Raw genomic sequence first — 15,438 nt, forward strand, 5'->3', positions numbered from 1 at the left:
CCATTCTAGCCCCTGATACAATTACAGTATTTCTGTGAGTGAGTCCATTTGAGGAACCTTGTCATCAACAGGAAAATCTTACTTTGTGTAGATGGTCAAATATCTCATCTGCGACAGTGGTACTTGAGTGTATGGCTCTCTGTTTTATGCATTACTTGATGGTAAAACTTAGCATGTCATTAAACAAAATTGGATCTGTAGTCGCATCAATAGTGGAGTCTTTTTTTTTTCTTTTTTCTTTTAATACAGACATGATTGATGCTTTGTCTGAGGAAAGCATCCCAGACTGCCTCTTATTGTTCTGAGTCAAAAACTTTCAAAAAGAATCAAATAAACAATAGAAACAAGGGGATCATATATTCTCTTTCAGTTAATGTGTAATCGAAAATATGTGGTCTGTTGTAGAAAATTGCCCTAAAAGCCTGCCTGTTCTATTCTTAAGTTTTCATATCAAGGATATCATCTTACTCAATGTGTACCTAAAATACCATGGAGAAGATTTTATACAGATGAGAAAGCAGATACGTGGGACTGTTGCTCTTGATTTTTTTTTATCACTTTTTTTGTATAAAAAGTACTCTCTGTATCTTTTCCACTGAACCAGTCTGCTTAATGGAGTGGGTTTAGAAGAGAAAGACCAGGCCCACTTTTCCCAGCAGAGCTCCCTAAGTAGGATAAGTCATTGCACTGGGCAGAGCTATGAGAAAAAGACCAGGTCTAATACAGACAGAGGAAGGAAAAAAAAAAAAACACTGGGACCAAGAAAAAAGACGACTTTGGGAGCTAGAGACAGACTGACAAGAAGGCAAAGGACCCTGAACAGCCATACTGAGACTGACTGTACCATCACCTGGGGTAAAGCTGGACCTGTACTGCCCCACTCACCTGCCCACATTGCAAGATGTACCCATCTACTGATTCTCTTCCTGGACTCATTCTCCAATGGTTAGCAAACTCCCTCTATACTATTATTATACTAAATCTCAGACTACCCAGGAGTAAACCAACCCCCTTCCCAAGCCCTTACTGCCTCAACTCTAACCCTGCAAAGTCCTATTACCCATATGTCCATCAATTTGTCTGTGCCTTTTGGGAATACCTGATTCATATTTGACAAATATTCCTTCATTTACAGGGGTGGGGAAGCTGAGGCTTTGAGGCCACATGTGACAGTCTAGGTCCTCAAGTGCAGCTCTGTGATTGAATCCAAACTTCACAGTACAAATTAAAATTAAAAATCCTTTTATTAATGGGATGTGTTCAGTGAAGTTCAGGTTCAAAGGGCCACACTTGAGGACTTAGATGACCACAGGTTCCCCACCCCTGCTTAAATCCTCTTCCTTTCATGTTCTTTTTATCTTCTGATACTCTCAGAGACCAAATTCCTTCAAGATGACACTGCATTCCTAACCATCCTTTCTAGAAGTGGTTATACTTTTTCTTATACCCCAGGTTACTATCTCTGTAACACCACACCCCCTCTCCTCTCCACTCACTTGTACATTAGAAGGATTCAGAATTCTCCTTTCTGGTTTCAGACTCTCAATATATCAACATCACTCAGAAACTTCTCTGTTGAGATTTATTCTATCTAACTTTTAGAACCTTGTCCAGATCCTGATGACTGATATCAACTAACCTCCAGGAAATTTTCTCTCCTTCTTATTGTTTATGCTTATAATTAATTTTTTCAATGAAAATAATTTTGTTTTTTCTCTCCTTCCCTGCCCAGTATTTTAGAAAAGAAAAAAGTTAAAAAAAAAAAAAACCTTGTAACAAAATATGTGTAGTAGAGTAAATCAAATTCCAGCATTGGCCGTGTCCAAAAATTTTTTCTCTCATTCTATAGCCTGAGTCCATCGCCTCTCTGTAAAGAAGTAGATAGCATATTTCCTCATCGGTCCTCTGCAATAATGTATAGTCATTGCATTGATCAGAGTTCTTATAGCTTTCAAAGTAGTTTTATAGTGATATTGTTGTACCAATTGGTCTCCTGGTTCTGCTCATTTCTCTCTACAACATTTCATACAAGTTTTCCTGGGTTTCTCTGAAACTATCCTCTTCATCATTTCTTATGGCATGATAGTACTCCATTGCATTCATGTACCATAATTTGTTCAGTCATTGTCCCATTGATGAATTGAAGTTCCTTTAACTGATCACAATCTCCTATACAGCACATCTCTTCTTTTGCCTTACTTCTCCTAAACTTACTTTTTGGCTTCAGCATGAACTCCTGTTACTCTATCGATCAATACTTTCCCAGGCCATCACACTGGATGGGCTGCCCTCTCCTCCTTTCTCAGTCTTAAACCTTTAGTAAACCACTTCAATGCCACCATTTTTGAAGACAGACTTCAATTAATTCATCATTCTCCCTACATACAACTAGGTCAAGGTTCTCAGAAGTGAAAGAGTTGAATTTGCTGATTCATTTCTTATAACTTCTGAAAAAAATGATTTAATACCCTGCAGGAGATTTTCATGATAGGATACAAATGAAGAGGCCTATCTACTTGAAGTACTAGAACTGACAGAATGATAATCCTGCATTAAGCTATGATAATTGCCCAAGCAATTTTTTCCCTAAATTTTCTGATTTTCTTCTTAAATTTTCTAAGAACTAGTAGAACAAATGCTCCCAACAATTTTTTTCCTCAGTAAGCATCATGTCATCCCTAAAAAGAAAATCTCATTTGAGAGAATGTCAACACTTCAAGGATCTGTGATTTCATTGGTGTGAGTACAACACAGATGGCAGCACTAATGTACCTTGATCCATGGTTTTTATGAGTCATTACAATTGTTGGAGGGGGGGAATAAATACTCAACGTATGGTGGCCACAGTGGTGAACTTAGCCAGCATGATTATTACACAAGATCAACAGAGACCATATGTAGACTCATTCTTGAAACTTTTATGAGCACTTAACAAAAAAGGAAGAAAGAATGAAAAAAGAAAGAAAAGAAAGAGAGAAAAAGAAAGAAAAGAAAGAAAAGAAAGACAGAGAGAGACAATTCTTAATAATTGTTCACATTATATAGGATCATTTGTAAATGTGGCCATCCATCCCTTGGAGATGCTTAGAATTCTTTATATTTTAGAGTACTTTACCTAAAGATGAAGAAATCACTCTTTCAAAAGGAAGCAATATTGTGTGGTACAAAAAAAAAATAAACCTGGATATGGAGTCAGAAGGCTCTTGTTTGAGTCTTAATTCCACTATTTTTCACCTGTATAAGAACTCCCTTGGTTCTCAGTTCTCTTCTCTGTTAAGTTAGAGTCAGTGAGGGCAGCTAGGTGGTGCAATGGATAGAATGCCAGCCAGAATCAGGAAGATTCATCTTCCTGAGTTCAAATTCTTCCTTAGACACTTACTAGCTGTGTGATCCTGAGCAAGTCACTTAAGCCTATTTGCCTCAGTTTCCTCATCTGTAAAATGAGCTGGAGAAAGAAATGGAAAACACTCCAATATCTTTGCCAAGGTAATCCCAAATGGTGTCATAAAGTGTCAGACATGACTGAAAATGACTAAACAGCAATAGTCAGTGATGTCCCAGGTATCTTCTACTTCTTCATCCTATGATTTTCAAGAGAGAGAAACCACCTCCCCACACCCAAATTCAAGAGACTTTCCTAAAGGAATTTCCCAAATAAGGCAGAACAATCAGAGAGAAAAATAGGCAATTTGCCAGAAGTTGTTACTAAAATATTGGCACACACAGGGTCCTTTCCTGAATAATGCCCTCCCTAGTCACATCTATGGCACTGGAAAGATACCTTGTGGGGTTCTTCAATGAATATTACTTCAACTGAACTTTTTAAAAAAACATATTAGTTTACAAAAAAAAAAAACCTTTGTCTGAACGAGCAAAAGCTCCAAAAAAATGGATTGTGGGAGGAAAATACATGTTGGAGATAAATATGTGGGAATGGAAAGAAACAATACAAAATGGCAAATAGCTGCCACCACCCCCCTACCTCTTCCCTTTCACCATCGTAAGTTCAGCCTAGGATAGGGTGACACAGTTACCAAAAACCATAAGTGACAACATGACTAAGAATGTACTTGTACTCTGTTCTCTACAGTCTCGTACATTGATAACCTTGATGTTATGTTTCAATCTTCCTTCTAATTTACTTCTCAAATTAATTCATTTACAGACCCCTGGCAATTGTATCCCCACCAATACCTCTTGATTTTGCCCCAACTTCTCTATATCCACTTCTACCATTCTAGTATAGGCTCTTTATTACTAATGTTCTATACTATTGCAATAGACCCCCAAACAGTCCCTCTTTCCTCCAGTCTTTCCCTCGTTCAACTCATCCTTCCTGCCACCCAGCTGAAAAACATTTCTTTTTCTCATCACTTAAATTTGGTCATGTCACTACTCTGTTAAAAAAAAATGACTTCTTACTGTCTACCATTAAAATTCAGGCTCCTCTACTGATCATCTAAAGTCCTCCACAACACGGTACCACCCTACCTTTCCAGTCTTAGTTTGCATTACTTCCCTCCATGTTTTCTATGCTCCAGCAAAACTATCTGCTGAACCATGCCCTTATGCCTTTTTGCTTTAGCTCAGATAATTCATTATATCTGAAATGCCCTCTCCCCCATTAGACTCTGAACTCCTTGATACCAGGGACTGTCTTTTGCTTTTCTTTGTATCCCCAGTGATTAACACAGTGCCTGGTACATGGCAGGATTTTTTTCATTTTTTTATACTTTTTTTTTTAGGCAATTGGGGTGAGGTGACTTACCCAGGGTCACACAGCTAGTGTCAAGTGCTTGGTCCAAGGCCAGATTTGAATTCAGGTCCTCCTGACTTCAGAGCCAGTGCTCTATCCACTGTACCACCTAGCTGCCCCACAATGATTATTTTTAAAAAAAATAAATGTTTATTGACTGACATGTCCACTAAATGCAGACTCTGAGGCTGAAATGCAACAAAATATGGATTGATTTTCTGCTGCTTGTGCTAATTTTGGCCTGACACCAGCAAGAAAACAGAGTTTCTTCACCAGTCAGCACTGTACCATCTATACATGGAACCATCAATTACAGCAAATGGAGAAATTATGAATGCTGTGGATAAGTTCACTTACTTTGGCAGCATACTTTCCAGGGATGTACACATTGATAATGAAGTTGACACATGCATTGCCAGAGATAGCTCAGTGTTTCGGAGGCTCCAAATGAAAGTGTAGGAGAGAAGAGGTATTAGGCTGCCCACCAAACTGATGGTCTACAGAACCATTTTGCTGACCTCATTATTGTAGGCCTCTGAAACCAGGACAGTATACCAAAGGAATGCCAGGAAATTGAATCACTTCCATTTGAATTATCTTAGGAAGATTCTGGAGATTATATGGCAAGACAAGGTATCAGAAAGAGGTCCTTTCTCCAGCTGAACTGCCAAGCATTCAAACTTTACTCCAAATAGCACGACTCCAATGTTGTTCAAATACCAGATGTTTGCTTGCCTAAAAGACCATTTTGTAGAGAATTCACACAAGACAAGCACTCACATGGAAGTCGGAAGAAGCAATACAAGGATACTCTCAAGGTCTCTCTGAAAAATTCTGGAATTAATTGTGAAACATAGCAGACACTGGCATAGGATTGTCCAGCATGGCCCTCCTGCATTAAAGAAAGCACTATGCTCTATGAACAAAGCTGAAGTGCAGTAGCTCAAAAGAAACATGAGATGAAAAATTTAGAGACATCTCCACTCCAAATGTTCATATGGACTATTTATACCTGGCCTGCGGTAGTCTTCTGAACTTGTATTAGGATAATTAGCCACAGTTGGATACACTGTACTTTGACCCCAACATAGTGATGTCATTTTGGTCTTCTTCAAGTATGAAAGACAACAATCATTGATTGGCTTACCTTCTCCTAAGTCAATTCCTACCCAGCTTTTAAAGTCCTCAAATATTACCTCTCTAGGAACACATTCCTGACCCCCTCCCACCACCCTTTGTTTTGTAATTCTTTAGGAAATGCTTATGTTGAGTATTCTTGCTGCCTAAAGTGGTGTCTTATCCCTTTACCAAACTGTGAGCTCCCGGAAGGACAGAGACCAATTCTTATCCAGAATTCTGGTCTCCCTTACAGCATAGCACAGTACCCTGCTCACAGTGATGCTTAATATATATTAATTATATTGTACTGCTTCATGATATATAGAGAAATAATATTTAACATTTATTCCCTTCTGAACAATTTGGACTAATAAGAGAAAAAATAGACACAAAATCTACAATAGTCAACTTATTTTGCACACGCATGGAATTTGGTGTTTTATCCGTGAAACATAGAAAGACCTAGGAAGGCCTCCAGCACACTAAGGAGCTCTTCTGTGGAGGAACATGGAAGGGAATCCTGCTGAATGAGGAGGAATGAAGTGATTGGGTTATGCAAACACTGAGAGAAATGCCCACCTTAATGAGATCAAAATATTGAATTTAAGCAAATATTCTGTTTAATAGTTTTCAAAGATGGAATGAGATGGAAATAATGTTGAATTTACAGTCAGAAGACCAAATTTCATGGTCAAGCTCTGCCCCTTACCAACAGTAACCTTGCATGAGTTATTTAAACCTCTCTGAACTTCAGTCCCTTTATCTGAAAACTGGTACACAAAAATCTGGTTAGTCTACTTCACAGGACTAAAAGAATTCAGTGGGGTCATGAATCCATAAAAATCCAGCAGGACTATGAATGCATGATGAGGCTATGAAGGGGTAGGCACCTTGAAAATTGCAAAGCAAGCTACCATCAGTGTAAGTCATTATTTTTAATTAGGCTAAAATAAATTGAGTTTAGTCCTAAGACAATAGTGACCATCATTTTTTACCTTCCTTTGATGATTCAGAAAGTCCATCAGAACTTCCCAGCTCATTGGGATCCTCAATCTGCATATCAGTTGCCACTGGCCCCTGGACAGTCAGCGGGCACAAATGCCACATAAACCAGATTTTCTGGTAACAACCACCACAGCAATGACAAGAACCCAACTGCATGGCTTAGCGAATCACTTTTAGTTTGCCAAAAATAAGCATAACCTAGTGGGAAATTTGGTCCAGCTCTGAAGTAGCTATTTAAAACATGGTCCCTGAGAGTGTTACTAAGAAATGAATAAATGTGATGATAGGCGCTATTTCTATAAACTTAGTCTGGGCCGTTTTTTCCATTGCTAATATGCAAACACCCACAGAAATGCTGGCCTGAAACAGAAATGAGCCTGATTCACCCTCAGAGAAGATTCTATGAAGGATCATTTGGGAAGGTTAGTTTCATATGAAGACTTTAAACTTGAGAAAACAAGTTAGGTCCCAGAAATTCCTTTAAGGTGCTCTGGCTCCATGTAAATGACTTTAAAGCAAATGGATCTTTTTTTTTCCATTTTTTTCCTTTAGGACCGACTATAAGGAATACTTTGTCAAAGGCAAAAGAAAAAGTAAAGAACAATTCATTTAAATATAACTTCAAGTTAACAGAGCAATTTACTTACAATGATGCTATGAGGTTTAGGTAGTTCCGGTTTTATTGTTCTCTTCTTAGGGAGGAAACTTTGGCTCTGACAGGTTGTATGGCTTCCCTGTTGTTGGAGAGCTGTGTCAGAACCTAGATTTCCTGACCCCAAGTTTGGATCTCTACACTCTATACTATACTGCCGTATTAACGATAATGTAACAGGTAAGCCCAGTCAATACTTAGCTAATACTATAATATTCAGTTATAGCTCCATTGTCCTTTTTTCTTCTCCAGTTAATAAGGACAATGGGGCTGATGCAAACAGGAGTGGTGGAAGAGAGCAAAGGTGCTGATGCAAGCAGGAATGGGAGGAGGAGAAAGTGATTTACACTTTCATTTTACTTTACAATTTTCAAGGTACTTAGCACTTCATAACCTCAATTGGATCCTTTCAGTAGTCCTACAAGAGAGGCAAGGCAGATATCAGTATCACTGGTACACATGGTTCATTGAAGTTAAAAGACAAAGTCATGAGAGACATGGAGACAGAAACACACTTTGGTAAAGACACCCTCTGGACTTGGGAGTTCAAGCTCACAGAGCCAGCTGGTGAACACTTTGTTCTCTGCTAGTCTGCAGTGGCATAGGAGAGTGGTCAGAATAGACTATGACCAGGCGGCATGGTGCCAGCAGTCAAGAAAGAGGCTTGGAATGATGCCTGGCTCATGAGAACCAGCATGTGCTATCCCTTCCAAGGAGAGCAACAAAAGGTCTTCTTTAAGCTGCAGCATCTGTTAATGAATTAATTGGAGAGAGTGAGTGAAGGCGAGTAAGTGAGTGAAGACTCTTCCCCCCACTACCGATTGTGTTGCAGGACTAAAAGGTGGGTGGGCATATATATCCCTTCCCACACAAAAGACAGAGGGAGATGGGAGAGAATTTGACTCAAAATCTAATTCCTGTGAAGGAAAGGATGAAGTGGCTTCTTTGGGTCACAGGTGTTGAGGGTATTTGTTACTGACACATTTTTTGGATGGTTAGCTCAAACTCTTTGGGATGGTTAAAGATCTCTTTCATGACTTTCTGCAGTTTCTAGGACTTGATGCAACAAGCGTAATGTCACTTACAAATAGGAGAACGTAAGTATCTCATTATTTACTGGAAATTCCTCTACAATTTAAACCCTGTGCTATATCTCTTCCCGAATACCTCTGACAAGTAAAAGTCTCTATGTTTTATAATTCACCTAATGTTTATATAATTCATCTAATATTTATTATTGGAGGGGCATTTGAAGGCTTTCTCCATAGTTATGTCTTTCAATGATTCTTGAATAATTTTTTATATATTACAGAAAATACTTTACTGGAAAGGAGACTTTTAGGTTACTTTTTACTTTATAGTATCAAATATTCATATAATAAAAAAGCACAGGGATATATCTTGCATTCTCTACATCTTTCAGTCAAATTTGTGATGTTAAGATGCTTGTCTTCTGGGGAATTCCACTTGTACAAAGCTTGTATGTTCCATACTAATCACCTCATTATGGATGTTATTAATGCATATGCATGTAGTTCTCTTAAAATGTTATATAGACGGGAAAGCAGGAAAACAGTTCTGCAGTTGTTGATGTTCTCTCGTTCACTTTTTTTAAAGAAAAAATTGGTATTAACAATGTCTGAGAATTTTTTCCTTGCTTTTTTGTATTTTGCCCTCCTTTAGAAAATTAAGTATTGATCCCTCAATGTTCTCATAATTTTGTTATCTCCATCACAGATCTCCTTTATGTACATTTGGTCTAATCCAACTGTTTTTCTCATTTTTGTTTATTTTAATGTCATTTCTACCTCTTCTAGAGAACATCCAGTACTTGAGTGTTACAGTCCAAGTGCAGTGGCTCTACTGTCTTTGATCATTCTTTTAAGTTTAGTATGAAAAACATTTGCAGATCTTTTCAATTTTTCCTCATTTTGTTGTTCCTTTTCCATTCTTATCCTTAAATGTGATGACTTTCTTTAATCAGGTCTCTTGCCAAGCTTTCTTTAAGCTGATTTCATCTTCCATTACTTCTGTTTTATGGAACAATAAGGATTTTAGTATTAACTATTTAGTATGTTAGTAATACCAAAACTCCATAAAATTTTAAGGCAAATTTTTTTAAAATAATTTTTTTTTGACTGCCATGTCTCTCTCTCCTTAGCATAACTAAGAGTATGCTGAATAAAAAACTTTTTAGACTCTTTTGGTCTTCTTGCTGTTGTAGTTAATTTTTATCACTTAGACTTTTGGTAGAAAGTATATTCTGTGACTATGTCCTTTCTTTCACATAATATTTTTCATCATCAGTAACATCTGATAATAATTACTGATAATCAGTAATAGGTCAATCAAATTGATTCGGTTGTATAACATTCTCATTGTTTTTTTCTACTTTTGTACCAATTCTAATCTTTGATTTAACAAATAAATAATCTGACTTTATACAAACAGTTGATTCAAGAATACTACTTCATCAAAAATTAGCATTTCCAACATGTTAAAAAATAATTTTATTATTTATGATGTGATTAAATTATCACTATATCTAGCACTTTCTAATTCTCTTTCCAAAGAAAGTGTTACATAGATATAAATAAATACCTAGATATAGATGTAGATATGGTTATAGATATGGAGATAGAGACAGATTAGAGATAGATATAGATAGATATTGAGTAGAGATAGATAAATTCATAGCTAGAGATATAGAAGACTTCTATATACCATGTTACTATGTAGTCTACAAGTCTCTGGTTTCTCTCAATCCATATTTTTGATGTATATTTTTATAAAATTGTAATACAGCATACTGTTCTCCTGATAATTTCCCTTTGGGTCAGTGTACCAGAAGGAACACATGCTCAAATCAGGGAAGTTTCCTGGGGCATCCAGAGAATAAAAACATGTTATTCCTAAGCCTCAGAAGTTTATCTGCATAAGAATGTCACTCAACAGTCAAATCAACTAAAAAGCATCAGTTACAGCTGACTTAATTATACAGTCATCATTCTTCTTCCTCTTTAAATATTCCATTTGTAGTGTGTGGCATCACTACAGTAAATTGTGGAGCCATACTCCACCTCAGCTGCTGACAGTCCTGCCGCTTACCCTAGCTATGGTGTCGATCAAGTTTATTTTTGACATATTGACATCTTCTTCTCCACTGATCTTGATCTTGATTGATATATTGATATTGATATTGATCCCAATATTCACCATAAACCTATAGGGACAATCTTCTCAGTTTTGTTGATGTCATTAAAATGGGTTTGATCAGGTTAAAGCAACTGAGAAGATGCTTATCAATAATTTATTTTCTTCTTCCAATTCATAAGTGATGTAATGCCTTTTAGATTTTGTTTCAATTCTGAAATAAAGGTGCATTTCCCTCAAGGTTTAATGTTTTCTCTATTACCACCACCACTATCAAAGGAAAAAAAAAAGCTAGTTTTCTGAATTCCATTTAGTAAAATTTTAGGCTCTCTATTTCATAGGTTGAAAAATGTAGGACTTAGAAACTCCATGTGGTACAGTGGGAAAATCCAAAATCAAGGGATTTGGATTAAAATTTCTGTTCTACTACTTACTTCTTATGACCTTGGAAGAGTCTTGAACCTCTTGAAGCTTTATTCTTCTAATCTGAAAAAAGAGAGTGCTGGACTGGATCGCTTCTGAAATTAATGTGGGGTACCCCTTGTGGGGTGCTGGAATCGTCCAGGGAGGCGGTAGTAGCCTAGGGTTCAAATGAGGGACCTTGAATAAAAATAATAGGGCACTCGAAGCATAAGGAAAGAAGAGAGAAGAAATTTTTGAAAAAAATGCTGGTACATGTTTCATCTGTTGTGTAACAGAATTAAAGTCTAGTGATTACATTATTTTCCAAATAAACACACAAAATACAAATTATAACCTATTAGTGGTCAAGTTCGTCAACAGGTCTTAAGCAAATGTTGGCAGTGTTGCGCATTGTCAAGAAGTCCAGCATGTATTGGCAGGAATGTGTACATGTAATGACTTGTTTATATGTTATATGATACAATATTTCAATACGGGGGAAAAGAACACAATTTTACAATAAATTATTACATTTAAGATGTATCATGTTTTTTTTAAAAAAATTTTTGAAAGACCCAAATTTAAAAAAAAAAATGTTAAAGGGTTAAAGAAGGTAGATTTCCAAGGGGGCGCTGATTATTTTTTTAAAGGGGACAGTAGACCAAGTTAGTTTGGGAACCTCTGATCTGATGCTTTGATTCTCAACCTCATTGTCATCCTCAGCTCATTACTTTCACTCACTTCACATATCCAGTTCTCAAATTTTATTGTTTTTATCTTTACCACATTTCTCATATATGTCCTCCTTTCTCCACTCACATAGCTCTAATTCAAGTAGAGCACTGGGACATTAGGAAGAGTTAAATATGGCCTGAGATGTTTACTAGCTGTGTAACCCTGGGCAAGTCACTTAACTTCTGTTTACCTCTGTTTCTTCAACCATAAAATGGGAATAAGAAAAGATTCATAAAGTTCTTAGCACAGTGCCTAGAAAATAGTAGGTGCTACATAAAGATGTAATCCCGCTTTTCTCTGCAGAATCACCATGGCAGCCAAGACCCTGTACACATACCCCGAAAACTGGCCCTCATTGCTGCACAGTACAGTGGGGCCCAGGTCCTCGTGATGTCCACACCTACCCATTTCCACTTTGGTCAGACCAACCGTACCCCTGCTTTCCTCCAAAAGTTTCCTGTGGGCAAGGTTTCAGCATTTGAGGATGATGATGGGTTCTGTGAGTTTGAAAGCAACACCATCGCACATTATGTGAGCAATGATGACCTTCAAGGCTCTACCCAGAGGCAGCTGCCCAGGATGCCCGTGGATAATCTTTGCCGACACTGACATTGTTCCTCCAGACAGTACCTAGGGGTTCCCTACTCTTGGCACCATGCACCACAATAAACAGGCCACAGAGAACACAGGGCTGCTGGAGGCCCACCTCAAGACTCGGACTTTCCTGGTGGGAGAGCATGTGACTCTGGCTGACTTCACAGTTGTGTGCACGCTCCTGTAGTTCTACAAGCAGGTCCTAGAACCGTCTTTCCATCAGCCCTTTCCCAACACCACCCGCTGGTTCCTCACCTGCGTCCACCAGCCCCAGCTCTGGGCTTTGCAGGGAAAGAGGTGAAGCTCTGTGAGAATATGGCACAGTTTGATGCTAAACAGCTTGCCGAGAGTCAGCCTAAGAAGGAGGCTCCAAGAAAAGAGAAGGAACAGTGAGAAGAGAAACAGAAGGCCCAGGCTGAGTGGAAGGAAGAGAAGAAGGCATCCGCAGCCCCCGGCGGAGGAGGAGATGGATGAATGTGACCAGGCTCTGGCTGCAGAGCCCAGGACCAAGGATCCCTTTGCCCACCTGCCCAAAAGTACCTTTGTGTTGGATGAGTTTAAGCGAAAGTACTTCCAGAGGACATGCTGAGGGTGGCCTGCCATACTTCTGGCAGCACTTTAACAGTGACTGGTCCCTGTGGTGCTGATGGGGTGCTTGGGTGCCTGTGCTTGGACACCAATTTCTTTCTGGCCTCAGAAACACTATCCCTGGTAGTTTCTCTCCAACCCAAGGACACTGTGCCTCACAATTACTCATGAGGGGGCCTTAGCAAAACACTTATCTCTCTCTCTGGTGCAGTTACACAAAGCTGGGTGAGAGAGTGATGGGCTGCTCCCAGCCCTAAGATCATGTTTCTGGAAGCCTTACAATCCTTTAGTAAGCTCCTGTCTTGTGAGAAAACTTTCCCTTGTTACAACGAATTCTCTAATCAGGATGGAGAGAGAGGGGTGTCTTGTCTTGTCTGGTCCAAGGAGTTTTTGTCCCTGGCTGGCCCAGGGATGCTGCCTCCTACCAGATTCCCAAGATCCTCTGACATCTCCCTCCCTGTCTGGTATACTCCCTACACTTTCCCATCCATAGTGCCCAAAGACACCTGGACCTTTAGATTACCTAATTAATATCCCTGACCTTCCTTTCCATTGCCCTTTTCTATATTAACCCCAGCTCCATCTTGCAGGTTTCTTAAGAATCCTTACCCATTGAAAAGCATAACAATAGATCTTTACCAATTTGACTGAAAGAATGCTTTGAGTCTGTGAATTCATTCCAGATGACCCCCTCCCATACTCCAGTCTTTGAGGGGTCTCAACCTCTCAGACCGCACCAGTATGGCAAGTGTCGCTTCCCCCAGGAGCTCAGCCAGACCTTATGAGCTGCAACCTTGTCATTGGAATGTTCCAGTGCCTGGACAAGCTCAGGAAGAACACCTTTGCCAGGGTCATCCTTAGCAATAGCAGTGCCATTTCTGAAGTCTGGGTTTTCTTGGGCCAGGAACTTGCCTTCCCATTAAGTCCAGACTGGCAGGTAGATTACGAGTCCTACACATGGTGTAAGCTGGATCCTGGCAGTGAGGAAGCCCAGACCATGGTCTAAGAGTACTTCTGGGAGCGGGCCTTCCAGCAAGCGGTCAAACCCTTCAATCAGGGCAAGATCTTCAAGTGAACATCTTCACTGTCTGCTTCCTCCTCTGCAGGGAGATGCCAGTCATTAAACGAAATTGAACCCAGAAAAAAATAAATAGATAGATATATTCCCTTCTCCTTGCCATAATATGAGGCAGTTTTCTACTTAGAGCCCAGCCCCAAAGTATACAAATATTTATTCACTCTGTAGCCAAAATCCTTCTCTAATCCTGCTACTTACTATAATCATGACCAATAATCTCCCAAAGACTCCCTATCACTCTCTAAGCAAATACATACATTTCATGGTTGCTTTTAAAATGTCCAGTGGGCTAACCCCATTACATATCTGTCCTCACCACCTGTGCACTACTGACAAAATTCCATATTTCTAATTTCTCAATCTGCTCCTTCTTCTTGCCTCCAAGCTTTTCCACAAGTTAACAGCCTTTTTTCCCATCTGCCCCCAACAGATTTCTCCATTAACCACTTTCACACAGACCTGTGTTATCAGCACATTTACTTAAACATTATATTAATCCATTTATATTTATATTAATCATTTCCCTTGGGGTCACACAGTCTGACACCACTGAAACAACTGAACAAAAAATCATTTCCCTTAGTAGACTGTAATTTACTTGAGACCATTAATATCCTTCCACATATGTGCCTTGCTCTCTACCCCTCCAATATTGTGCAATACACTAATATGTACTAGGCAAAATATCTGTGATTTCATCAGTGTGAGCATTCTAAGTCATGACTAAGAAGACAAGTCCTAGGAAGTTAACTGAGATTCAAAAGAGTTAAGTGACTTGTCCAGGGTCACATTATTAACAAATGTCAGAAGTGGGATTTAAACCTGGGTCTTCCTGACTACAAGTTGGGCACTCAATACAAAAGACTAAATTACCTTTGTTTCAATCAATCAAAATATTTATTGAGCACCTACTATGTACCACCAATTGTGTTAAGTTCTAAGGATAGAAATACAAATGAAAACAAAGGCAAGCCCCATTCTTAAGGAGCTTACAATCAAATAAGCAGAAGATAACACACTGAAGGAAGGGGAGGGAGAGGTACCAGTTACTGGAACATGTTGAAGTGTTTCAAAGAAACTCAAAAGTAGTGTAACAGGTATGAAATGGGAAGAAAAACTGTGCTAAGTCCCCTTTTTAAGTGGAGGGCCAGTGTTCAAATACAACTTGGAGTAATGATTAAAAGAGCTAGCCTCAGAGTCAGGAAGATTTATCCATATAGGAGTCCCACCTAAAATGGGATTTGTTGTCCTGGACAAGTCTCTTGAGTTCTCAGTGTTCTAGGCAACTCTCTAAGGATACAAATGGCAAGAAAGCAAAATATGCACATTTGTGAGGGGAATTTCTTAATTGTGGTT

The 15,438-nt window shown here is 38.8% G+C and overlaps 1 pseudogene; it reads left to right on the forward strand.

The window, feature by feature from the left end:
• Window positions 1–12,132: 12,132 nt before the first annotated feature.
• LOC110210770 (elongation factor 1-gamma-like) lies at window positions 12,133–14,079 on the forward strand (annotated as a pseudogene).
• Window positions 14,080–15,438: the final 1,359 nt, after the last annotated feature.

This window comes from Phascolarctos cinereus, unplaced genomic scaffold, assembly GCF_003287225.1.
Source record: "Phascolarctos cinereus isolate Bilbo 61053 unplaced genomic scaffold, phaCin_HiC Scaffold_726;HRSCAF=1367, whole genome shotgun sequence".
NCBI classification, from domain to species: domain Eukaryota; kingdom Metazoa; phylum Chordata; class Mammalia; order Diprotodontia; family Phascolarctidae; genus Phascolarctos; species Phascolarctos cinereus.